At 44.5% G+C, this 27,813-nt stretch overlaps 1 long non-coding RNA gene across 1 annotated transcript in view; it reads right to left on the bottom strand.

Moving 5' to 3' along the window:
• LOC148127840 (uncharacterized) overlaps positions 1 to 27,559 on the bottom strand; it is a 59,089-nt gene extending 31,530 nt beyond the window's left edge. Inside the window, exons 1-2 of the long non-coding RNA XR_015741150.1 lie at positions 27,480 to 27,559; positions 9,913 to 10,029 (exon numbers count right to left, since the gene is read on the bottom strand). This is a non-coding gene — a long non-coding RNA (uncharacterized LOC148127840). The remainder of the gene's footprint in view (positions 1 to 9,912; positions 10,030 to 27,479) is intronic.
• Positions 27,560 to 27,813: the final 254 nt, after the last annotated feature.

Genomic DNA, 27,813 nt, shown 5'->3' with positions numbered 1-27,813 from the left:
GGTTGCAGAGGCAGCTGCTGGCTAGAAAGGATCTCAACCTCACCCAGGCAATCGAGGAAGCCTTGGCCGCTGAACTAGCGACACAATTGGCCGCTGAAATACAAGGCAGCGCAGTCAAACCCAGTCCGGTCACTGTCCATTCCGAAGAAACAGTGAGTGAAGAAGACTCCACCGAACACTTAGAAGTACATCGCTCAAACCTTTCAAACAGCCACAGGTAGGAGTTAGACCAAAGAACGGCAACGTGCCCAAACACATCTTGTTGTGCCTCTCCTGCGGGGGTCCCATGCCAGAACGACTTGCAGGTTCAGGAACGCCACCTGCAACAATTGTGACAAGAAAGGCCACATCGCCAGGGCCTGCCAGGCAACGCACGCGGCTCCACAAAAGTCATCATCCCCTTACTCCCCTCCGGGCCACCCAGGCAAGTAGAAAATTGTTATACGTGCTACCAAGCTAACCACACTTTTTGACTCCTAATAAAATTACCCTCTCTATTCATTTAGAAGGTAAACCCTGTCTTATGGAAGTCGATACCGGATCGGCATTATCAATCATCTCTTGGAGCACACTCAAGAAAATACGACCCAACCTCTCCAGGAAGCAACTCCAGAAGAGTCGTCTTACCTTGAAGGATTACCAGGTGAAGAATATTCCAGTACTGGAACAGGCAAGTTCCTCGTTAGATTCAAATCCTTTAAAGGCCATCTGCCTTTAGTGGTAGTAGATGGTGCCCTCCTAGCCTTTTGGGGTTGGATTGGTTCCCCTATCTCGGCCTTAGCTTAACGGGAGTACATGCTGTCTCACCTTCCGATATCGACTCACTATTTTCAGACTATGCTGATGTGTTCAGCAATGAATTGGGTTGTTATAATGGTACACCCATTTCCTTTTCGGTGGACCCCCAAGCAGTTCCTTGTCCGTTTAAAACCACGCAGAGTACCATTTGCTCTGCGCGCTAAGCTGGATGCAGAACTGGACAAATTGCTCCAACAAGGGGTGATCGAGCCCACGGATTTTGCTAAATGGGAGACTCCAATTGTCACACCCTTAAAAAGATGGTAGTATCAGAATGTGTTCTGACTATAAAACCACAATTAACCGCTATCTACAGACTAGCGCATACCCAGTCCCAGTAATCCAACACTTACTACACACATTTGAACCGGGAACCATATTCGCCAAATTGGATATGTCACAGGCTTATCAGCAATTTCCTGTGGATAACCAAACGGCCGAACTGCAAACTATTGTCACCCACAGAGGGGCGTTTCGATGCAAGCGCCTCCAATTTGGCGTTAGCGTCGCCCAGGAATCTTCCAGTCATTAATGGAACGGATACTGCAAGGCCTCCTGGCATAGTTCCGCGTGCTGATGACATTTTGATTTCAGCCAGGGACAGGTCCCAACTTTTTCTCAGAGTCAGAGCGGTATTGGATAGGTTCCGCAGCATGGCCTCAAATTAAAAAGGGAGAAGTGTGCCATCGCCACCAGGCAGGTGGACTTTCTTGGGTATAAAATAGACGCCTCTGGCATCCACCCCGTGGAGTCCAAAGTCAAAGCCATTCACGAGGCACCCACCCCGTCTTCCAAGTCAGAATTACAAGCTTTCCTGGGTCTGCTAAACTTCTATGCGTCATTCCTACCCCACAAAGCCTCAGTAGCTGAACCGTTGCATAGACTTCTAGACAAAAACACGCCGTGGCATTGGGGTCCCAAAGAGGAATACGCCTTTAAAGCAGTCAAATCGCTACTCACTTCGGACGCTGTCCTAATACAATTTGACCAGCGCCTTCCTCTAGTCTTAGCTGCAGATGCCTCACCTTCGGGATCGGGGCTGTTTTAAGCCACAGACTTCCCAACGGTTCAGAAGCGCCAATCTCATTCTTTTCTAGGACCTTGTCAACAACCGAGCGTAATTATAGCCAAATTGACAAAGAGGCCCTAGCCGCCGTTGCTGCGGTCAAAAAATTTCATGAATTTCTTTTTGGTCACAATTTTGAACTTGTCACAGATCACAAACCACTGTTGGGGCTCCTGTCAGGAGAAAAACAAACACCTCAAGTCTTGTCCCCCAGGATGACTAGGTGGACCCTATTCCTGGCGGCCTACTCGTACAAACTGGTTCACCGCCCAGGAAAAAACCTCAGCCACGCCGATGCCCTCAGCCGCTGCCCCTTGCCAGCACCCGTGGAGGACCCGGCCCCGGTCCATGCCATTTTCGATGCCAGCGAGTTCGACATCCCAGTCACCGCTGGCGACATCGCTCTCCACTCCAAAAAGATAAACTTATCACCCAGGTGCTGGACTGGGTACGGAGGGGTGGCCGGGCGGCAATCTCTCAACTGAATTCTCACCGTTCAAAACCCTCCAGCAAGAACTTTCCAGTTTACAGGGCTGTCTGTTATGGGGGACCAGAATTGTCATTCCGAAACCTCTGCGCACACCCGTCCTGAAGGCGTTACACGAGGGCACCCTGGCATCGTCCGGATGAAGGCGTTGGCCGGAGTTACGTCTGGTGGCCGGGCATGGACGACGAGATCACGAAATGGGTAAGCTCCTGCCGCCCCTGTCAACAATCCAGACCAGCACCACCGATCACCACCCCAACCAAATGGGAAAGTACCAACGCACTGTGGTCACGGTTGCATATTTACTTGGCCGGACCATTCCACGGCAAGACCTTCCTGGTGGTCGTGGATTCATTCTCCAAATGGATTGATGTAGCTCTCCTACCCACAACCACCACCCGAGCAGTTGCCCAGGCTCTGACCCGTTGATTCGTTACGCACGGTCTGCCTGACACCATAGTCTCAGACAATGGGCCCCAATTTACGTCCACAGAATTCAGCCGATATGCCACCAACCTGGGCATCCGGCATATCCTAACGGCCCCTTTCCATCCCGCTAGCAATGGGTTGGCGGAGAGAGCCGTTAGGTCAGCAAAAGAGGCGTTGGCAAGATTCACTCAAGACGACTGGCACTCCAGACTCTCTCGTTTTCTCTTAAGCCAACACTCGACCCTATGTACTGTCACAAACAAGTCCCCAGCCGAATTGCTGATGGGCAGATGGCTAAGGACAGTGCTGGATAGACTGCATCCCCACTATTGCCCAGACACACCATTGGGCTCTAACACTAGGGTCAGGAGTTTTGTATTACAGGACCAAGTTTTCGTCAGGAATTACGCAGGCGACCCCCTGTGGGTACCAGGGAGGATCGTGGCCATCACCGGGCCATGGTCATACCGTATCCAGCTGGGGGACGGGCATATCTGGCGGAGGCATCTGGACCAGATAAGAAGTCGCCAGGGCGAGCATGCCGACGCTGATCCAGGGACTTCAGTGACCCTCCAATCGCCGCACCCGAATCCTAGCTGGGACCTCCAGAGTGACCAGTCGCCTCCAGCCGAATCGAGGGAACGGACGGTAGACCGGGACTGTCCTGCGGAGTCATCAGCCGTACCAGCCGACGACACCACCGGGTTGCGGGACAATGACAATCCAACAATCCAACCCGAGGGCTGTGACCACTCCCAGACTCCAATCCGGACTCCTGATCGACCCTGTTGACCGGCAAGGCCGATTACAGACTCCCAGAACTCTATGCCACTTGGTGCATCACCAGAATTGCGCCGGTCGGGCGCTCACACAAACCACCAGCTTACTTAAAGGACTATTCGTGTTCGTATCTAGGGGAAGGGGTGTTATGTCCTCGGGCTGACACAGGTTCCCCCTCAGGTCCGTTCATACTGCGGGCGTTTGCAGCCCCCATTGGCTGGCTTTCGACAGCCGGCTATAAAAGCCGGCTGTTAGGTCGAGCCAGCCGCTGTTCGCTGGAAGTTCTGTTGTTAGCTTACAGACCGCGACAGCCCCTTTATTCCCCTGAATAAAGTGTGTTATTGAGATGCTCTGGTGTGGCCTCCCCTTTGTTCTGAACTTAACACTATGCCTTTGTGACAGTGGTAGGATTCAAAATTTTTTACTACCGGTTCTCTGGGCGTGGCTTGGTGAGTGTGGCAGGGGAAGAATCAGGGGTGGGATTCTACCAGTTCGCACCTATTCTCTAGAACCGGTTGTTAGCATTCTAAGCAGTTCGGAGAACCAGTTGTTAAAAGAAATTACTGGCCTAATCCTGTAAGGAAGGCAGAAAGGAAACATTCTGGTGTTGCTTACAGAAACTGCCTCTCCATTAACCCTTACTATATTCTTGGCAGGACTAGACTTCCTGTCTCTGGAACTTCTCTGGAGTTTTTTTCCCCTCCTTTGCTGGTACTTTGTTTGTTTGGAGTGACCATTCAAAGTTACAATGGCACTGAAAAAAGTGACTTATGACCATTTTTCACATTTACGACTGTTGCAGCATCCCCACAGTAATGAGAGGCCAGGTGAGGAGGTGTGTGCCTCGATGTGAGTGATATTGAGTTGGCCACACCCAGCCAACTCAATGGCCACCAAGCCATGCCCACAGAACCGGTTGTTAAAAAATTTGAATCCCACCTCTGGGAAGAATACTGTAAAATCTCCAGTCAGAGGCGGTATTTGTCGATTCTCTGAACTACTCAAAATTTCCGCTACCAGTTCTCCAGAACTGGTCAGAACTGCTGAATACCACCTCTGCTTTGTGATGTTGCTTTAGTCCTATAGATAAAGCTGTGTAAAGTTACCAACTGCTGTTCCAGGTTTCAAGTAGTGATTTCCCTCTTCTTCTCCTGACACAAGTTCTGTTGAGGACACAATCTTGGACATTTTATGGATGACATGATTGACGACATGGTCTGGACTCTGAGGTCTGCCTAGCGCTTATAGATTACAGATACATACTTTCTCCTTGACACCTTAGTTCTGAAGAGGTACCTTCGTGTATCATGACAGATTAATATTTTCTTGTCAAGTCTGAGGTGGGCTCCTTATATTCACAAGTTTAAAATTCTTTTTTTTAAAAAAGCCATGAACCTTCTTTTTCACTAGTTCTATCTTTAAAAAAAAACAGGACCAGTCTTATTATGAGAGAGAGTACTGCACAGAAGGTTAGTTAAAATCAAATTTTAGAACTATGCACAGCTGGTTCTGTTGTCAATCATTTTAGTACAGGTTTTCTGCTGCTTCTTTGAGAACGGATTTTGCATCAGTGGACTTTTTACTGTTTTTATTATTTTGGAGGGAAAACATTTGGCCTACTCACACGTTCTTTTCAGGAGATGGTCAACTCTGGACAGGATCCGTACCCAACATGGTGTCTGCCAGGACTCATTGTTTAAGTGGGGTCATGTCTCTACCCCACAGTGTGACTGTGATGCTCCATGTTGTATCTGGCTGTCCATCAAGATCTTGTACCAGCCCAATGTCTGATTTTTTTCAACATAGACCACCCTGTCATTGAATGGCTAGGTGGACTGGACATTAACATTTGAACTACTATAAGTCCACATATTTGCCATACGCTCAATAAAATAAATAACCTAGGAGCTGCTGGCCAGAAAGTCTTATTACCAGCACTGCCAACTGCCTTGTAGCACTAGCTGAGCTCACTTGTTATCAATCACTCTCTTCTGCATCCTTCTGCATCCTGTTTTTCATGTCAAGAACTTTTCCGTTCAACTTTTCTGGACACAGCTTTAGTGATCTTTTAGAAGAGGGTTAGAGCTATGTCTTGAAATAGCCCAAGTGACGGGTTACAGGTATAGAGGCAGAGGTAGTATTCAGCAGGTTCGGACCAGTTCTGGAGAACTGGTAGTGGAAATTTTCAGTAGTTTGAAGACCCGGCAAATACTACCTCTTGACTGGCCCTGCCCCCATTTATTCTCTGCCTCCCAAGTCCCAGCCTGATCGGCTGGGTCTTCTTTGGTTGCCCTGCACAGGAGAACAGAGCTAGAAAGCGGGTTAGTGGGGCCGAGAGGGAAGGGGATTTTGCAGTAACCTTCCCCCAGGAGTGGGGTGGAAATGGAGATTTTACAGTATCCTTCCCCTGCACACTCACCAAGCCACACCACGCCCACCAAGCCACACCCACAGAACCGGCATTAAATTTTTTTGAATCCCACCACTGTACAGAGGGTTACTTAACCATTACTTAGGCAACTTGACAAAGGGTTAAACGAAAGATTCTAAATATGCATCTGCCCTGGACGAAATCTGATTTCTGTTAGATATGAAGGAGAATGGCTAATGGTTGTTTCTACCTTCAGTAAGTGATGCTCAATGGGAATGAAAATGAATTCAGGGGATTCCACCAATCACTTTTTTAACTTGTCCTGCATCGAAACAAAAATTCTAATGAAACATAACCAGCTCCTAAAAACTAAATAAGAGCTGGGAAGCAATGCCCATTTTGCCAGCTGGGATTTCAGAAAGCCCCAGATCTATTAAAAATGATGTACTCAGACAAGGCTAATTATAGGAATACATTTTTAGTCCCCTCACCCCATAATACCTGCGTGAAAGCAAAGAAGGGCAGCTGATGGAATTAGGTGGTGTTTGCAAGTCCTCAATCCAATCATCCTCTCCACATGGCCTCCTTCTCTCCAGCTGTTGCTTTCAAGAAACATGGAGGTGCTTTGGGGGCTAAGGGCAGGATCATCCACTCATCTTCTCATCATGGGAGCCAAGAGGGAAGCCTCAAGAATTACTTGCCATATTGTAAACGCTTTGTGCTGCTTTCACTTGAGATGGTGGGCATATATGTTGTTGTTTTTTTTACTCTGCCGTTCATCTCCTACCCTCAACCTCCCCTCCCCCTTTTAGTATATGAAAATGACACTCAGGGCATCTACAAAAAAACCTAGAAAATATCTTGTGAGGTAAATAAAACACAGAAATGCCAAAACAAGCAGACAAACAAAACACCTAATATGGATAGCATCACATCTCTGGTCTTGTTAATGCAGCAGAATAAGATTCAGTGTAATATTCCAGCATAATGGAACAGCACTTTAACACAACTGTTGGGATGTGCCCAGTGAATTCAGTTCACTGATAGTTACAAATTATACAGCTGGGGGGGATAGAGGGAAGGAATCAAATGGAGGCAAAGCATTTGCAACAAAATTTTGATTCGATCATGTCTACAAAAAAAAAAAAATATCTGCGACAGGAAAAAGATCCCTCTTTACATTCTCCTAAATCTTTCATGAAGGGACAGCCTCTTGTGAACGCTATGCTTTTCGTTAAAACATGTGAGTCTCAAAAGCTGGATCTGGGAATCACCAAAGGAAGACTCTGCAGTCGCAGTGCTGTCCCTGGGAATCACGTTGTCTAGCCTGATCAGTAGCTAGCAAAAGTCATCCTGTGCCTAAGAAATGTTGCTGCCATTTCTGTTCATGGTTGCTTAGCAGCAGCAGCATCTTCCATAACGTGCCATTGGTCATTAAAGTCAGGGGGAGGCCATTATCTCACTTTCACCTGCCCCCCACTTCTCCCAATTTGTACTCCTGGATTATTATGGATTTTTCACTGGCTAAAAATAGGCATTTGATTACAAGATGAGAGCAAGATGTGTTCCTTTAAACAAACTGTAATTTCCAACAAGCTTTCTGTTTGGCTTTGGTGCCAGGGACTGTAAAGGAGCTACAGAACTGAATGGGCATATTTATTATGTAAACGGGAAGGTATCAGCTTTGTCATTGGTAATAAGACATTTCCCCACCTTATTGCAGCTCCTGCCAAGGAATTAAGGAATGCAAAAGGGGCTCTTTGCATAGTGTGTGGCATGCAAGCAGAGTAACTTTCCCTGAAACCCCCAAAACTATAACATTAGACTGTCTACTATTGACCTCACCCCTTTCCTAAGAGGTCTGTAGGGGGCATGCATAAGCATACCAATGTGCCTACCGTCCCTGTTCTATTGTTTCTTTTATTTTTTTTATTTTACTTATACGTATCCATGTATTCATAACTATATTTTTACTAACTATACATAACTATATTTTTACCTATTATCTTGTAAGCGATTGACAAATAAAATAAATAAAATAAAATAAATATTAAAGCACCAGAGGTGGGTATTCAGCAGGTTCTGACCAGTTCTGGAGAACCGGCAAGCAGAAATTTTGAGTAGTTCGGAGAACTGGCAAATGCCACCTCTGACTGGAGATTTTACAGTATCCTTCCCCTGCCATGCCCACTAAGCCACACCCATGGAACCGGTGATAAAAAATTTTTTGAATCACATCACTGTAAAGCACACATGCCTTTCAGAAGACTTGGTGCACGGGTTTGTGGGAATCACCAAGAAAGTCTCTGAAGTAGTTGTCTGGAACCTGATGGACGACGTGGCTACTTTAATGTTTCAAGGAGGGATGTTTTACAGGGGTCGGATACCACACGGTTAACTACCGGTTCGGGATTTATGAGGTTCGGTGATTTATGATGTGCTTCCCTGCAGGCTGCAAGCTCGCACCTGTAAATCGTCATCAGCACGCTGCGTGCAGAGAAGCAGCCTTTGAAACAGCCCTCCTTTCCTGCTTTTTTAATTGCAGCTGTGCCTCGTTCGGCAGCTGAAGTGGAAAAATCAGGAAATAAAGATCAGAGCCCAGGTGGGCGGGTGGGCAAAAACATCAGCAGACATGGAACCGGTTCTATGTCTGCTGCTCTTCAGAGCTGCTGGTTCTATAGAGGTGGACAGAACCGGTAGAAACCCACCGCTGATGTTGCATTCGCGTTTTGTGAAACTCCCCTTTAAAAAGTTTTCTCTAGCTTTACTAATGACAAACTCACCTGCTGCTATTGCTGCAAGCTCTTGAAGATTCCCCAGAAAGGAGAGTGTTTGTAACACAGGGTTGAAAATGAGGGAGATGCAAGAAAACAACCAAGCTCAGAAAGCATCAAGGACCCCTTTTGAAAAGCAGATGTTAAAAACTAATCATAATACTTAACTACTGTAATACTTTCTCCAGAAATAATTTCCAAAGTAATTTAACAATACCAGGGTACTGGTTCCTATCGTCTATGAATCGAAGGTGCTTGTGTCTGAAGAGGGGTGTACCCGATCTAAGTCATTTCAGCATTTCCTCTCTGTCGAGGAGCAAAGTCCATACAGTTATGTGCTAGTGTCATTCTTCTCCTTTACTTTGACAGTCCTTCAGAAAGGAAGGGCTTAATGATCTGCCTGAACTTGTAGGAGGTGACGTGATTTTCTGTGGGATGGGAAGAATTGTGAAATTTGCCTCCTTATAAGCTAATGGCTGAAACTGAGGTATTTTATAGTCTTATTCATCTATGACGGCTATTTGTTTGGTTATTCATCTATGAGGAATATTTGTTCTTATGTAAATGTGCTGACATGTTATGTCCCCAGAAGAAGGATATTCAACTGCGGGACTAAAACTCTACCCTAGTTAAGGGATGGCATTTGTTTGCCTCGATAAGCCCTCCAATTAGATCCTTAACCTGGTTTTCCAGATAAATCCAGGAAAGACTTGGCTTTGCAACTCCGCAGGGGCCCTGCTTGTCATCATAAACAACCTTGTGCCAACAAACTAACTGGAGATAAGGCAGTTTCACTATTGTGTCTCATTAATGTGCACCGTATAATTGTGATGGTGGCTGGAGCAACATTTTCCTTTGTTGAACTTTTGTTCCAGGAAAAGCTATATAATATAAGCTTTATATTATGTAAGCTTATGGGTGTAATATAAATCTATAACACAAGCTGCTCTGGTTGTTTTGTTGCTCTTATGAGACCCAGTTATGTCCCGCATGGATTTATTTATGGCTTTATGAATACATCAATGAAAAACCATGCTTTAACAGACACTGTAGGACTTTTGATCTCACACATAAAAATCAAGGGAAGGAGAGAAGTGGCCCATCTCTGTTGAAAGTTCAACTTTCTAAAGGGCCACTCATAGAATAACAAGCCTGTGATTCAGGAGAAGGAAAATGTTGCCATAATTATCATGTCAATTATACTTACTTTTGCCCACTGACTACACAGGTCCTGAGGCCATGAATTCTGAGACAAGGGACATTCCAAGGCTTGTAGGCTCAAGGAGTGGCAGGAAGTACAGCCAGATGTCATCCATAAAATGTTCTGTGGGGTTAAACATTGGGGGATTAGTTATGGCAGCTTTGTGCTTCCAACGCAGTTGCGTTACAAAATCCTTTCTCATCCTATGAAATCATCTTCCTTCAGCTCTGCCCATAGCAAAATTCTCCCTACCTCTTACAGCTCATCTCTGATCATAGGAGATCCTCTGGTTTCTTTGGGAAGCAAAAGGAAATGTTCATGTCTAAGTGCAATATGCCAGAAGATATTAGATCCCGGGATAAAGTCTCTTACTTGATTCATAATCTCCCATGAGCACTTGCCTAGTTATTGTTGGAAATAAATGCACTCTAAGGGAAGCAAGGGATTTGCAGAGGGCTACTTAACTGAATAGAAAACAGGAGGGATAGAGTTCCAAATATTGAGCTACCCCCTTTCGCTCAATAGTTATTACAATATTTTGTTGCAGGGTGTGTGTGAAAGGAAGGGAATTATTGAAAAAGTTCATTGCTAACACACACACACAAGCGCACACTAAATCGAATGCCAGCATATGCACACAATTAATATTTAATTTGAATGCTGTCTCTGCCCTTTTGACAACAATTCAGCATGTACTGTATATTCAGAATTTTACATTAAACAATGTAATATTACTTCTCAAAGTGGCATATAAAAACTAGACGTATCCACTTTCCTTCTCTGGAACAGGGTTTGGGAAGCCAGCCGAGCTGGCTATTAAAAATAACAGCTATTCAAAATTTATGGATCTCTAGAGAAAGCAAAAAAAATGATCCCTTCCTCGATTCTCACCAAGCTCACCATGACTGTAGGCAAATATGCTATACGTTGATTTAATTATTTGCAGTCACATCCAGACAGTTGCTTGTAAAATCATAGGGTAACAGACAAAATTGTACTTGAGTGATTCCATAGAGGGAATCAAACATACCAGTCTTCAAAAGTTTCCAAGTTTTTATGTTTTATATATATATTTATTATATTTATGTTATATATATATATATATATATATATATGGTATTCAGCTTTGTTCGGGTATTTTCCCACATCATTGTAGTTGTGCTTTTAAAGTTGCAGCAACGTTTCGGCAGAATCTCATCTACCATCATCAGGCTTCTGTATAGTGTTCATCTGCGAGTCAGACTTTCACAGCCGTTTCTGTTTTAAATTTGGGGCTAGCCTACTGCTGTGCCAGAATGGTTTTTTCTTCATCCTGATTGGTTGGGAGTCTTGGTCTGTGTTTATTGGTCTTGGAGTTTGCTGTGTTCTGCTTGATTGGTGTTTCTAATATCTTCTGTCTGTTTTGTGGCTTTTTTTGTCTTGATTGGCTGGCAACATTGTGTTCCTGTATTGGAGGCTTTTAGTGCAGCTTGGCTCCGAGTAAATGGACAGCGGAGGAGTGCGATACTGTTGTCTTGTTCTGTGTCTTGGTTTTTGGGCAGGATCTCTTTTCAGATTAGATTGGTGATAGTGTTTCTTTGGAATTCGTTGGAAATTAATACATTAGTGAGAGTGTGTAGTTCTGTTCTCAGGTGGTCTTTGTCAGCTAGGCGTTTGGTTCTGGAGATGAGGGTCTTGGCTACAGAGTTGATCTGTGCAGGTGGTGATGGGATATCACATCAGAAAACTCAGGAAATTACACCACAAGAACTCAAGAAGTTACAATACAGCAAATGAGCCAGGATATCACAGCACAAGACCAAGGATACCACAGCAATAAGTCTCACAAGGTCATCACACAACCCATTACCCAAGCTGTTACTACACAGGAGGCTAATGGAAAAGAGATCAAAACACAAATGACCCAGGAGATTACAACGCAGGACCCAGGATACCACAACAAAAGAACTCACAAGCCCATCACACAACCCATTACCCAAGCCATTAAAGCACGAGAGGCTAATGGAAAAAAGATCACTACAAAACAAACGACCCAGGAGATTACAGCACAAGATCCAGGATATCTCCACAACAAAACTCACAAGGCCCTCACACAGCCCATTATACCAACATCAACTCCATCAACCAATCAAGAGGCAGCAGCACAGCCAACCAGCCCAGCACATCAGCTCCTCCCCCACCAGTATTTATAGAGAGACGGCAGCTCCGATCACACACTGCTTGCACTGGCACGAAGCCGAAAGCACCAGCCTGAGGAATGCGAGTGGGACCTAGCTTGCGAAGCCGAAACGTCGCCAAGATACTCTTAATCTTACATGGTAAAAGACCCGAACACACCTAGACCTATATATATATATATATTCCTTTGACATAGATTATGTCATGGTGGTCAAAGCCTATCTTCACTTAAAAAACAAAGAAAATATACTACCTATGTGCTCTGAATATTCAGCCATTCAAGAAGGGTCCTTAATATCCATAAATAATATTTAATATTAATATGTATAGCTGCAAACCTTGTAATAGTATTTAATATTAATATGTATAGTTGTAAATCTTGTACAGTCACAATCCTTGAATCTTAGTGTTGTATTTCGAAAGGAAGGAGAGGCTTAGACCAGGGCATGCAATTAACAAGTTTATTGAAGGAACAGTGGTTGTCGCGTCTGCCAGCCAACGGGCAGACTAGCTTGCAACAACGGCTGGCTTGGCGACAGCCAGCTTTTTATAGCCGGCTGTCAACGGCGCCAGCCAATAAGGAACGGTTGTTGAACCTGCTTAAAGAGCGGACCCGGTTGGAGCCCCAACCGGTTCCCAAGACATAACACCCCTTCCCCTAGATAGGAACACATATAGTCTTTGAGATACGCCGGTGGTCTGTGTTGGCGACCCGACGTAACTCAGGAGAGTCATTGGGCGAAGACAAGTTCGCGGACCCCTGGTCAGGGTGCGTGAGGGGGCAAACAGGGCTCGGTGCAGGAACTGGAGCCAGGGAAAAGTCTCTGCCTTCGCTGGGGATAAACGGTGGTGCTCCCGGCTGGCAGTCCCGGTCTACTGCCTGCTCCTCTGCTCCGTTGGTGAATGGTGGTCACTCTGGGGATCACTAGCTGGACCTTGGAGTGGCGCCCACGGCTCATCTAGTGGAGACGGGTCTGGGCCGGTCAGGCTGCTCCGTCGTCTCCGCAGCTGGTCCAGGTGTCTTCGCCACACACGACCGTCTTCAAGTTGGACCCGATAAGATCTCGGACCTGTGACAGCCACGACTTTCCCGGCCACCCACAGTGGGTCCCCCGCGTAGTTCCTAGCAAACACTAGGTCCTGAACTGCGAAATTCCTGGCCAGACTGTCAGACCCCAAAGGGTGTCTGGACAGTAGTGGGGTGCAGCCTGTCTAAGGTAGTCCTCAGGCGTCTCCCCATCAGCAGCTCAGCCGGGATTTGTTCGTAACTGTGCACGGTGTGGTATGCTGGCTTAGGAGGAATTGAGACAGTTTAGAATGCCAATCCACTTGGCCGAACCTGGCTAACGCCTCCTTGGCTGATCTGACTACCCGTTCAGCCAACCCGTTGCTGGCGGGGTGGAAGGGGCCGTGAGGACGTGTCTGATGCCTAGATTGGTGACATACCTACTAAATTCGTTCGAGGTGAACTGGGGGCCATTATCGGAGACCAGTGTGTCAGGGAGTCCGTGAGTTACGAAAAGGTGAGTCAGGGCTTTAACAACTGCCTGTGTGGTGGTCGTGGGAAGCAAGGCCACATCTATCCATTTGAATAGGCGTCCCACGACCACCAAGAAGGTCTTGCCGTGCATTGGCCCGGCCAGGTCGAGTGTGAAGCCGTGACCACGGGGCATTGGCACTTTCCCACTTTGTGGGTGTGGCGGTTGGCGGGGCTGCCCTAGATTCCTGACAGGGTCGACACGAGCTTACCCACTTGGCAATCTGATCGTCCATCCCGGGCCACCAGAGCGTAACTTCGAGCTAACGCCTTCATCCGCATCGATTCCTGGATGGCCCTCGTGCAGCATCTTCAGGACGGGTATGCGAAGGGTGGTTGGTATGACCACTCTGGTACCCCACAATAGAGCATCCCTGCAACTTAGAGAGCTCTAGCTGGCGAGTTTTAAATGGGACGAAATCAACTGAATAGTTAGTTTCCGCCACCCCTCCCCTACCCAGTCCAGAACCTGGGCGATTGTTCTGTCCTTCTTGGAATGTGATGCTATGTCGTCTGCAGTCACCGGCAGCTTGAGTTCGTTTACATCAAAATGGCATGCACAGGAGCTGGGTCCTCGACTGGGGCTGGCAAGGGGCAGCGGCTGAGGGCATCAGCGTGGTTTAGATTTTTTCCGGGACGATAGACCAGTTTGTATGCGAGTAAGCCGCCAGGAATAAGGTCCATCTGGTCATTCTAGGCGACAATATCTGTGGGGTTTGCTTTTCCCCTGATAATAATCCTAAAAGCGGCTTGTGATCAGTAATAAGTTCGAATTGGTGTCCGAATAGAAATTCGTGGAATCTTTTGACTGCTGCTACTGCAGCCAAGGCCTCCTTATCAACCTGGCTGTAATTACGCTCCAGTCGCTGAAAGGGTTCTTGAAAAGAAGGCAATTGGTGCCTCGGAGCCATTGGGAGCCTGTGACTTAAGACAGCTCCTATCCCAAAAGGGGATGCGTCTGCGGCTAGGACCAAAGGAAGGCGTTGGTCAAATTGTATTAAGACAGCCTCAGAGGTGAGTAGAGATTTGACTGCCACAAATGCTTGGTTTTCTTTGGGTCCCCAGTGCCATGGTGTGTTTTTGTCTAAGAGTCTGTGCAATGGCTCAGCAACTGACGCCTGTGTGGGAGAAATGAAGCGTAGAAGTTCAATAACCCCAGGAAGGCTTGTAACTCGGTTTGTTGGTAGGCGTGGGCGCCTGCGTGGATGGCCTTGACTTTCGATTCCACCGGGTGGATGCCTGAGGCATCTAGCCTGTAGCCTAGAAAGTCCACCTGTCTAGTGGCGATGGTACACTTCTCCCGTTTTAGTTTGAGGCCATGCTGCCTGAACTTCTCTAATACTGCCCTGACTCTCTGGATGAGTTGGGGTCTGTCCCTGGCTGTGACTAAGATGTCATCGAAATATGGCACTACGCCGGGAGACCTTGGAGGATTTGCTCCATCAGTGATTGGAAAATACCTGGGGCTACACTTACGCCAAACTGGAGGCGCTTACATCTGAATGCCCCTCTGTGTGTAACTATGGTCTGTAAGTCAGCTGTTTGGTTATCCACGGGGAACTGTTGGTATGCCTGTGACATGTTCAGTTTGGCGAAAATGGTGCCAGGTTCGAATGTGTGTAACAGGTGCTGAATGACTGGGACTGGATGTGCGCTAACCTGTAGATAACGGTTGATTGACGTCTTGTAGTCAGCACAAATTCTTAGATTACCGTCTTTTTAGCGGGGTGACTATTGGGGTCTCCCACTTAGCGAAATCTGTGGGTTCTATCACCCCTTGTTTTAGTAGTTTGTCTAGTTCGCGTCCAATTTGGGGCAGATGGCGAAAGGTACTCTACGTGGTTTTTAAGCGAGCAGGGGACTGCCTGTGGGTCTACTGAGAAGGAGATGGGAGTGCCCTTATAGCAGCCTAACTCACTACTAAAAACGTCAGAGTAGTCTGTAAATAAGGAGTCAACATCAGAAGTTGAGACAGCATGGACTCCTCTTATACTAAGGCCGAGAGAGGGGAACCAATCCAACCCCAAAAGACTAGGGAGGGCACCATTAACAACCACTAAAGGCAAATGGCCTTTAAAGGTTTGGAATTTCACGAGAAACTTGCCTTTCCCGAGGACTGGGATGTTCTTTCCTTGGTAGTCTCTCAAGGTGAGATGGCACTTTTGAAGCTGGTTCTTTGTCAGTCTGGGCTGGATCTTCTTAAGCGTGTCCCAAGATATGATTGAGAGTGCTGACCCCGTGTCTACCTCCATGCGGCAGGGATTACCTTCTAGTAAGACAGAAAGTGTAATTTTATTGGGGGCGTAAAGTGTGTGGTTGGCTTGGTAGCAAGTATGGCATTTTTCTACTTGCCTTCGGGGAACAGGAGAGGAAGGAGATCTTTGTGGAGAGGTGCGCGCTGCCTGGCAGACTCTTGCGAGGTGACCTTTCTTGTGGCATCTTGCAGGTTCAGTGACAGCCGTTAGAATTTTCGCGCCCTTTTTTTTTTCCGCGCGCGCGGGCGGCTGCGGCTTCAGCGCCCGACTTTCACTATCCGTGGTGCTCTAACCGTCGCGACTTTCACTGACAGCGCCCGGCCTTCTCTAATCGCGGCAGATCTAACCTGAGCGGCTCTAGCACTTTCACTTCGGCGATGACAGGCTGCTGGAGTCCGAGGCTCGGTAAGCAAACGCAAGCGGCTGCGGCTTCCCGATGACAGGCTTCTGAGTCCGAGGCTCGGAAGCAAACGGCAAGCGGCTGCGGCTCCGATGACAGGCTCCTGTTCCTTGGGAAAATGCTCCTGGCTAGCCTTCACATCCCATCCTCGTCACCAGTGTTGTATTTCGAAAGGAAGGAGAGGCTTAGACCAGGACATGCAATTAACAAGTTTATTGAAGGAACAGTGGTTGTCGCGTCTGCCAGCCAACGGGCAGACTAGCTTGCGAACAACGGTTCCCAAGACATAACACTTAGGAAGTTTAGAAATCAATGACTTTCACAAAGAAGAGTGGGAAAACATGAACATGATAGTCTAACTCCATAGAAGAATGTTGAATTTATTATCATCTCTCTCTGTCTCTATTTCTATCTCTCTACACAGATTGTATCTCCAAGGCCACATATGGCTTCCTGGTGTCCCCAGAAACTTCTAAAAGTGATCACCAGTCAGAAGAAGGAAAATGTTAAATACATAATTGGGGGTGATAGTAGATAGATTAGATTAACAGAGTTGGAAGGGGCCTTGTAGGTCATCTAGTCATCTATTAGGTGCATTTTATCTGACTCTCATTTAGATATGCAATGAAGTCAGATTTTAAATTTGGGCCTTAGCATACCCCCCTCCCCGCTTTTTTTTAAACACGGCTATCTAACTCAGAATTCACACATGACCCTTGGCCCAGAAAGAAATTACACATTGTTATTTTATCATAAAAATGGTGAGAATTGCAGCATCTAATAAAACCTGAGAGAAACTTCACCTCTGTCAAAGGGCTCCTCCCTGCAGCAGGGTTACCAACACATACAGTATAGTATTACTACAATGGCAGAGCCCTATTTGGTCTTGGTATTGAGGCTTGTCCTTATAGTTTTAATGCAACACAACTTAAAAAAGGTGTTTGATGAGTCTGTCTCCCCTCCCACTCAGTGCCTCTCATCTTATGTGGAGGGGCAGGATTGGGCAGTATAGACAGGTGCTTGAAATGTGTTGAAGTGTATTTCACATTGCCTAGGCCAGGGGTAGGGAAACTTGGCTCTTCTATCACTTATGGACTCTAACTCCCACAATTCCTGAGTGAGCCATAAAAGGTTCCCCATCCCTGGCCTACTGGTTTTTCAGTTGTGGGGGAAATCAATTTTGACTTGAATGGCACTGTTTAAAATGCAAATATAGGACATATTTTAATATACAAATGTAGGACATATTCTTTATATGTCCTACATTTGTATATTAAACAGTCCCATTCAAGTCAAAAGTGATTTCCCCACAACTGAAAAACCAGTAGGCCAGGGATGGGGAACCTTTATGGCTCACTCAGGAATTCTAGGAGTTGAAGTCCGTAAGTGATAGAAGAGCCAAGTTTCCCTACCCCTGGCCTAGGTGATCTTCTTCCATGCCCTTCCTCCACACCAGCAACTTGTCAGATGGGCCATTTGAGAATATACAGGGGTAGGCTTCAAAAATTTTAGCAAACGGTTCTCTGCCTGGTTTCTGGGTGGGCGTGGCCATGCTGGGTGTGTGGCCTAGTTGGCCTCCTGCAACATGGCAGGTGGGGGGTGTTTTTGCCCTCTCTGGGCTCCGGAGGCATTCCCTGAGGCTCCGGAAGGGCAAAATGGCCTTCCCAGGCTCCAGAAGCTCTCTGGAAGCCAGAAATGGGCCCATTTCCAGCCTTCACGAACTTCCGGGAGGCCCGCTTTTCACTCTCCTCGAGCCTCTGCACGTGCCCTGCATTTACCCGCATCCAAAACAGGCCACGGGAGGGACTCCTGGAAGGGCCAGGGTGGGGTGGACGGGGCCAGCCAGGAGTGGGATTTGGGAGTTTTCTGAACTGCACAGAATCTTAGCTAGGGGCTCTCCTGAACCCCTGCGAACCCCCAACAGCCCACCCTGGGAATATAGGTTTATCCCTCTTTCAAAATAGCGCTAGATTCATGTTCATAAGTAGACCAATGGACAGGCCGCAGCTAAAGATTAAGGGATTTAAGAAACATTGGGAATCCATTCTCCTACTTCCTCCCAGGGCCCTCCACCATTACTGTGAAATGTCTGTAGGGCAAACAAGTACAGAGGAGAAATATGGGGGGATGTGGGAGATCTTGATAACGAGCAGTTAGACTTGCAAAGGAACGGTTATGTCCAAGGCCAGAATTAGCCAGTGGAGTTGGCAGAACCAGGATGGTGTCAGTTTCATAATCCCAAAGTAGATTTTTTTTTTAATGCAATCATGTGAAACTCCTTGTTGACAGAAGCATCAGAAAATTTGACCTTCTAAGCAAGCACAGGACTAGTACTTTCCAAAGAGAATGTTAAACAAGTCAAGCACTTTTACATCGGGTCTGAATGTTAAGTCTCTACATAAGGATTTTGCATAAGACCTGACAGGTGCTATGGAAAGTGCCAGTCTTAGTAAAAATCTCAAGCTAATTCATATTCTCTCTCAGTATTATCAGCTTATCAGCTATACAGTATCATTGGAAAGACTTTTTTTTAAAAAATGTATATAATTGTTATGAAAAATTCTTATTACAATAGCAAAAACTAACAAACTGCATTTTTTTTCTGCATTGAATTGTTAGTCCTATAAGATCCAGCTTCTAAAATCATAATTTATTGTTTTTAGATTTACAACAGCCAGGATAGCCAAAATAAGTGTGTTTCCCGCTGTTTATTTTTTACAGTTAACTCCACAATCTTATAGTAAGAATAAATATTCAAAATTCATTTGCATCCTTAATTCATCCATAACTTTCTTAGATCAAACTAATTTTTAGCTTTTTGCTGCTTATTTTAAATTATTTAATTTCTTAAGCCTATAATTAATTTTTCCTTTGTTTAGAGTTGAAAATAAAACTCAGCCAATGACTTTTCAAACTTGTCATTCTGAAGGTCTCTGATAGCTTTAAGATGGTAAATTGGCAATTTCCAAGTGAGGTTTGCAAACAGTGTCCTTTAAAAGACTCCACAGTAGTTGTGAGCAAGATAGCTAATTCTAGGTGCTCAAACTGCCTCAGAAAACCCACTGTCTCCTCACAAGGAGCAACTGTCCAGAGCATATGTGGGCAATCTGCTGTCCTCTCATCCAGTGATGTTCTAAAGCAGAGGTCCCCAAACTGGGCAACTTTAAGACTTGTGGACTTCAACTCCCAGAATTCTCCAGCCAGCATAGACTCCGGTTCTAAAGCACCAGCCAACTCATCAGTTCCTTGGTCTTTGCCATGGTCATCAGTTCTGCTTTCACTGAGATGTCTTCAATTCATCACACCTCTCTCAGAAGTCCATTTTTAGCACAAACTTTAGTTGAACAGCCAGAGGGTTGTCACTATGAAAACGGATACCAGGAGATTTGGTCACTTAGTTGTTCAAAAATTAGTTTTTCCAGGAGAAAATGCTTTTAACCTAACCAAGGTTCTTCAATAGGCACTCTTAACAGCCACACATCATGAAAGAGGTATGACCATGTCCTTTCAAGGAAAGTGTAGTGTGGATGATCCACAAGAATTAAAAATACATCCCCCCCCCACTTATATTTTAGATCAATGGTGCTATGAGGAAACATATATCTAGAGTTGTCCTACCAACCAAGAACCCTCCAATGAATCTCAAAGAATGATTGGTCTAGAGTATGAGTGTCAAACTTGACCATGTCACGAACTGGATTGTGATGTATGTTTTTTGCCTTTGAGGAGCCAGGGTAGGAGTGGCCTACCCGTGATGTATCCGGCCCACAGTTTCACAGGCCTGGTTTAGAGTGCCAATGGCAAAGAAACCTTATGTCAATCTAAGAGCTGATATGGACTATCTCCTTGAAACCTAGTAAAGGAGGTCCCATTTGCTCCACCATTTCTGAAAGTTAAGCTGGTCTTGATAGCTGCAGGTTTCATGATTACTTTCATTTATTATATCTGTTGCATTGCTTATTCTACTGTTCCCTTGAGGAAGAAATGTTTCTTTCCCACTTCTGGTTTTCAACCCTTCCACTCCCCTCACAACAATACGGCAAAGTTGATTGGCCTGCCTGGAAATGGCTGAAATTCACTGTAGAAACTTTGTGCATTATATCAGAGATGGGAGCATGAATTTGTTCTGATCTTCTTCCAACATACATTTAACACCTGCAAAGTTTCTGTAGTTATATTTACAGTACAAGAGTCCAGAGTTCACTTTTGGGGCAAGAAGCAGGCATGCTGGCGGTTTATTCAGGAGCCAAGTTGGCAGTACCTTCAATGGACACACCTCCCTTTGTACAAGTCACAATCAAACAACAGTGAAGATTTGTTTCGTTCCAGATTAGTGGAAATCAGATTATTTTCTCCCACCTGTGCATTGTAAAGGGCTAGAAGCTATTCTCTCCTTTGGGCAGGAAATATGATTTTCATATTTCTCTTGCTTTAGTATCAGATTGATCTGCTACCAGGCTGTTTACCTGTAGCCATGTGAGAACCTGCTCTCTTACTAGATCATAGGAGGCTTAGACCACCCCATAATCCAGCAGTCCTGGATTATGGAAAAAGGATAATCAATCGACTTTCCTGATCATGGCACTTGAACACACACACACACACACACACACACACACACCAGTTGTATAATTAAAGCCTTGAATACTTGGGTATCATTTGTGATGACTGGACTTTGACTAGAGCTACTAGATCAAACTTCTGCCAGCAGTTTGAAAGCATGCAAAAATGCAGGTAGAAAAATAGGGACAACTTTGGTGGGAAGGTAACAGCGTTCTATGTGCCTTTGACATTTAGTCATGCTGGGCACATGACCACGGAGACGTCTCCGGACAGCGCTGGCTCTTCGGCTTTGTAATGGAGATGAGTACTGCCCCCTAGAGCCGGAAACGATTAGCACATATGTGCGAACCTTTACCTTTAATTTACTAGATCGAAATCAGCAAAGATCCAGCTTTTTTTCCATGTCCAGTTGCTGCCATCCAGGGGTCATCCAGATGTTTGCATCCCAGATCTGGCAGTTCCAACTTTGACAATGAAATCTTCATAGGTAAGATTTAATTTGCCGGTCTTTTGCCATGCAAAAGTTAGTTTAAGTTTCCAGAAAAAGCCTGTTACATTTATGTTTGTTTTTTTTAAAGCATAACAAAGCAAAGCAAATATTTGGTAAACTTTCTCTGAGGAAACCATGGCTCAGGAAACTTGATATTACTCTTCAAATGAGTATGTGGCTCCCGGGAGGGGGAGAATGTGGGTGAAGTTTGTGTTTCTTGCTTGACCTGGAATTAGTACCTTCTCACCATAATTAGAAAGGTGAATCTATTTTACATGGGCTTTTTTCCAGAGCTCGCTTCTATTTGTTCTGCTCTGAGAATTCTTTGTGTTTCTTTTTTTCTTTTTTTTAAAAAAAGGCAAATTCTTTATCTTGTGATCAGTTGCAATTTACCTTGCTGAAAGAAGTAGCCGAATAAATTACCCAATTATTCTCCAAGCTCTGCTGATAAATCTCTTTCACAACTGTTGCTGCAAAGTGAAACTGTGGGCAGATTTGCACATTGATAGCTATTGTGCCTAGATTTACATGTTAAGTTTACATCAGCATTCAAAGAGAACCTGAATTGGATATAGAGAAGCCTGAAGGAAGTCCTGCTCCCAACGTTCCTGTTCATATTGCAACAAAGTTCTGTATTCAATTGAAAGATGCTTTTAAACAACTTTGAGTTGGAGCTGTAGTCCATTACAGCAGGGTTTTCCCAATCTTGGCACATTTAAAGCATGTGAACTTTAATTCCCAGAATTCCCCAGTCAGCTATGCCGGAAGAGGAATTCTGGGAATTGAAATCCATGAATCTCAAAAGTGCCAAGTGTGGGGAAATCCTGTACTACGGCATCTTGATGTGAAAGTGCTTGTAATATCTTTGGCAGCCATCCGCACAAAACCCAAGTGTCATTCTGAGTTAATGCAGAATTATTCCTGTATTTTGCATGTCATCAGCATGGTGCATTTGTGTCCCAACTGAGTGCCAAATGACAAGAGGGCATGTGAGAAAAGAATATGGTTTGTAGGCTGTGGGCCAAAGCAGATTTTTTTCCCCCTCTTGTCTTAAGTCGATGCATAAACACATATTTCTTGGCTGCTGAAATAATAAACTCCAAGAATTGTTGCAGTCTGACATGGATCCTACAGGGATTTCCCAGCTATTGCAGTTCAGTTGATCTTTGAGTTACTTCTTCAAATGTTTACAGTATGGTGAAGATCCAAATATGGGCAGGCAGTGGAAGTCCATATTTTGTTCTGAGGCATTCCTATCAAGGATAAAACAAAACCCATATATTGGTGGCGGCAGCGACGGGGGGGGGGGGGGATTTCCTGGGTTGTAAGCACTAAATAAAGTTAAGGTATATATAATGAAGAATCTTTTTTTTAAAAAAAAATCTTTCTTAATTGCTTTCTGGGATCTTATCACACAAGAGTCTTTTTTTTCTAAATTGAGAATTACTAATGATTTTTTTTTTTTTTTTTTGGCCCAGGTCAGGACTCACAGGTTTGGTGAGTCTCCTGACTTGTTCTTACACCACATTTCTTGGGAAATACCAGCATTTAAGAATTATTACTTTGTTTATCACTGATAAAGTAGATTGTTCAGTGAGGTTTCTAGATACTTCAGCAATATATGCAGCAGAAAGAAAGCAGCTAACTCTTTTACTTTATTCCGATTGTGAAAATTTAGATTTTGCAATAATCAACTGGGGTTTGTTTGTTTGTTATCAAATGTCACCCATGTCAAATGGATTAAGGTTTCTTTAAACCTGATCCCATGCAAAGAAGGGTTGAATGATGTGCAATATATGTGTGGGAGAAAGTGTATATGTATCTCACTCTGTACTTTTGTAATATGGCATATGTACACATACATATTGGTAATCCCCGTTTTACAACCATTCGTTCAAAATTACAATAGTGCTGAACACAAAGGGACTTACAACCTTTGCCCAAGGTTACAGCCGCTGCCACATGTGCTGCCTTGAGCTGAGAAAAAAGGCGGTTATAATATAAATATAATAAATATACATTAATAAGCAAGAGGTACAAAGGGCATCCCAACGGAGCATATTTGGTTTCAGTTTCCTTTATAATTCTTCTGGGGATGAACAGATGAAGTGCCCTTTTGTGCTTTTAAGTTTAGTACTAAACGCAGTACTGTAATGAGAAAAAATCCTATATTCCTTCCTGCCAACTGGGCTGCACCATAATCTTGCTCTGATCCTAAGCAATAGCAATAGCATCTAGACTTCTATACCACTTCATAGTGCTTTACAGCCCCCTTTAAGCAGATTTACAGAATCAGCCTATTGCCCCCAACAATTTGGATCCTCATTTTACTGACCTCGGAAGGATGGAAGGCTGAGTTAACCTTGAGACAGTGAGACTTGAACTGCCAAACTGCTGGCAGCCGGCAGTCAGCAGAAGTAGCCTGCAGTACTGCATTCTAACCACTGGGCCACCATGGCTCATACTAAGCAATGCTAAGATATAATTGGATGCAAAAGAAAAATGCCTGGGATTCAGTGGTGGGATTCAATTTTTTTTACTACCGGTTCTGTGGGTGTGGCTTTGTGAGCGTGACGTGGCTTTGTGGGCGTGGTTTTGTGGGCATGGCAAGGGAAGGATATTGCAAAATCTCCATTCCCTCCCCACTCCAGGGGGAAGGTTATTGCAAAATCCCATTCCCTCCCCACCCCACTAACCTGCTTTCCAGCTTCGTCCTCCTATGCAGGGCAACAAAAGAAGACCCAGAAAATCAGCTGTGACTCAGGAGACAGAGAATAGATGGGGGCGGAGCCAGTCAGAGGTGGTATTTGCTGGTTCTCTGAACTACTCAAAATTTCTGCTACCAGTTCTCCAGAATTGGTCAGAACCTGATGAATACCACCTCTGCTGGGATTGAAATGTGTCAGGAAGATCTTATATATCTTCATTTATACAGGTAGTCCTTGATTTCCAGGAGTTCATTTAGTGACCATTCGAAGTTACAATGGCACTGAAAAAAGTGACTTATGACCATTTTCCACACTTACAACCATTGCAGCATCCTCACAGGGAAGTGATCAAAATGCAAGCACTTGCAACTGACTCATATTTATGACAGTGTCCCAGAGGTAAGCCACATGATCCCCATTTGCCACCTTCTGACAAGCAAAACCAACGGGAAAGCCAGATTCACTTAACAACCTTGTTCACAACTGGAGTTATTTACTTGAGAAAGGACATAAACTGGGGCAAAACTCACTTAACAAATGTTTCACTTAGCAATGGAAATGTTGGGCTCAGTTGTGGTCATAAGTCGAGGACTACCTGTATTGGGTGGTGGGATTCAAACATTTTACTACCAGTTCTGTCGGTGTGGCTTGGTGGATGTGGCAGGGAAGGATACTGCAAACTCCCCATTCCCTCCCCATCCCACTAGCCTGCTTTCCAGCTCCGTTCTCCTGTGCAGGGCAACAAAAGAAGACCCAGCCAATCAGCTGGGACTCGGGAGGCAGAGAATAGATGGGGGCGGAGCCAATCAGAGGTGGTATTTGCTGGTTCTCTGAAGTACTCAAAATTTCCGCTATTGGTTCTCCAGAACTGGTCAGGACCTGCTGAATAATATCTCTGAGAAGGAAGAAAAAGGGATCTCTTGAAAACCAAGGTGGAGGAACCCAAGAGGGGAGAGTTCTACAGCATGCAGGATTTTTGGAATGCAACAGGCGCTTCTTCTCATGACTCAGAAATTGAGGTAAGCTAATGTCCTCCATGCAATGCCCTCCCATTAGCAGGATGATCTTGTCTGCCCTGAAATGGATTTCCCGGAGGAAGAAGTGTCAACAGCTCCTATGCCAATTAAATGCTGGTGTTCCCCAAAGGGGAACTATTCAAAGGTGGCGTAAGAACAGGATAGGAGACTCACTAAACCTGTGAGTCCTGACCTGAGCAGAAAAATCACTGCTATCATCCTGTTCACCTAGTCTCTCCACTTCAGCTCATTTGGATTGTTATAAAAGGGGCTCCACTGATAGTCAAGTGTCAGAAAACCACAAGGTAGCTTCTGTCACCCTGCCAAACTAACAGAGAGCAGTTGTAGAATTTTTCTTGGCTCCGAACACCTTGGAACATAATTCTTCTGTACCAGTGGTGGGATTCCAAATTTTTTTACTACCAGTTCTGTGGGCGTGGCTTGGTGGGCGTGGCAGTGGAAGGATACTGTAAAATCTCCAGTCAGAGGTGGCGTTTGCTGGTTCTCTGAATTACTCAAAATTTCCGCTACCGGTTCTCCAGAACTGGTCAGAACCTGCTGAATGCCATCTCTGTTCTGAATGATAGGAAAGCAACTAATATGGGTTGCAAATATTTTATTAAGGGAACATGCAAACAGAATTTTTCATTGGTCAGATCTAGCTCTTAGCTATCAGACCATTAAGTTGATTTTCATTTCCCAGATCAGAAATAAAAGCAACGATCATGTTGTAATTGATAAAAGAGCAATAAAACAGAAGAAAATCACACTAAAGAACCACTTACAAACTAAAATATACACCCACAGCATATATTGGTGCTCTAGTCTCATAAGCATAACTTGTTTGAATTGATTAATGATGTCATTTTATAATTCCTTGGGGGCGGGGTTCTCCTTTGATCTGAGTTAAAATTTGCCATTGTAATGTTATATATTCCTCCTATTAGATAATAAAAGTTGTGACAAATAAAGTGAAACATGTGACAAAATATATGCAAGTAATTAAATTATGTTAAATGTGCATGTTTCCCATTTCTGTTGTGGTTATCTACTCCTCAGAAAGAGATGGTTTTAATCGTTATTTTTTATTGTGCATACATATAGCTCTGCTACTGCAAGGGATATTTATTTTACAGATAGACCTCATTCAACTACCACAATTGGGACCCTCAATTAGGTCATTAAGCAAAGCGGTCGCTAAGTCAAATTGTGAATGTGCTTATGAACTTACTTCAGCTTTCATTTTCTTTGCAGACCCGAAAGCTCATAAATGCAAGGACTGGTTGCAAAGTTACTTTTTCATCATAATCATAAATGTGAATAGCTCCTAAATGAGGCACTTACTAACAAGGACTGCCTAGATCAAATTGTTGAAATTTTGTTCTATTATTACTGTAAACAAAAACAGATAGAGGTCTTACCAATACCTGAAGACCAGTGTAATATAAAGGCTTTTATTTGGACCTCCTTGGCCTGGACTAATTGTTTAATCTGTTTAAAACCCATGATAGCAAAGTGGTTAGAATGCAGTATTGGAGGCTAACTCTGCTCACCGTCAGGAGTTCGATTCTGACCGACTCAAAATTGACTCTGCCTTTCCTTCTGAGATTGGTAAAAGGAGGATCCAGATTGTTGGGGACAATATGCTAATGTTGTAAACTGTTTAGGGAGTGCTGTAAAATGCTATAGGGTGGTATATAAGTCTATTGCTATTAATCACATTGGCTTATGAAACTGATAAGTTTGCTTCAAATATTTAGAAAACTATTTCTCAACCTTGACAACTTTAAGATGTGTGGCTGGGGAATTCTGAGAATTGAAATCCACATACCTTAAAGCTGCCAAGTTGAGAAACACTGATACAGAACACAGAAGTATACTTTTTCTGATTGCTTTCCTGCACTAACTTTTTGCCATAGCAATCATTAAGGAATCCTACCTGTCATCTAACTACAGGCAACATAGGTATCCTCTGAAACAGAGAATCTCACTGTGTTTAGCACACACACACACACAAGAAAACATTTCTCTTTTCTAATTCAGGCAGATCTGGCTTTTCAAGGTTGAAGTGCAAGCCACTTGTGGCTGCTGTCTAGAACACCACCACTTTCAATGCCCACAGCAGTTTTGCAGTGAGAAAAAAGAAAATTTCTATTTGTGATTGGTAAAACTCACCCCTACACAAACACTCGCGCCCACAGAAAGCTATATACACACCTACATTCTTTGGTTAATTAATTATTTTTTTTAAGGGCAGGCAACTGGCCTGACCTGTAAAGGTAAGTTATACAGCTAAACTAAAATTACAATTTGCAGGTAACTTACACTGATCATTCAAACTCCACAACTGGTAGAAAGTTGAACCTGCAAAGATTCATTCTCCCTCCCTCCCTCCCTCTCATATTTTAAATTTTTTTAAATTGTACCTGTTTTTATCCTCAGAGAGCTCTGGCAGTGATAATTATAAAGTGGTGAACAAACAGCGAGATATTTTTCCTACAGGAAGGAACACATATTGGGTCACAAAGGTCAAAATAGCGATACCTTGCCAAATTAGATAACTCTGAACAACTTTTGTTTGTGTCGTTTTTCACAGAAAAGAGAGATAGAGAGAACAAACACCTATTATGTCTGGGAACAAACCATATCCAGTTTTTCCACAGAGTAATACTATTATCACCTGTCCTTATGACCATCTGATAACCAGAACAGTTACATATTTTTCATGTACATAACATTTTATTTGTGCACCGAAGTATA

The sequence above is a fragment of the Pseudonaja textilis genome, chromosome 1, assembly GCF_049901715.1.
Source record: "Pseudonaja textilis isolate UNSWEBS1 chromosome 1, rPseTex1.2, whole genome shotgun sequence".
NCBI classification, from domain to species: domain Eukaryota; kingdom Metazoa; phylum Chordata; class Lepidosauria; order Squamata; family Elapidae; genus Pseudonaja; species Pseudonaja textilis.
This window is presented reverse-complemented; position numbering and strand designations above follow the sequence as displayed.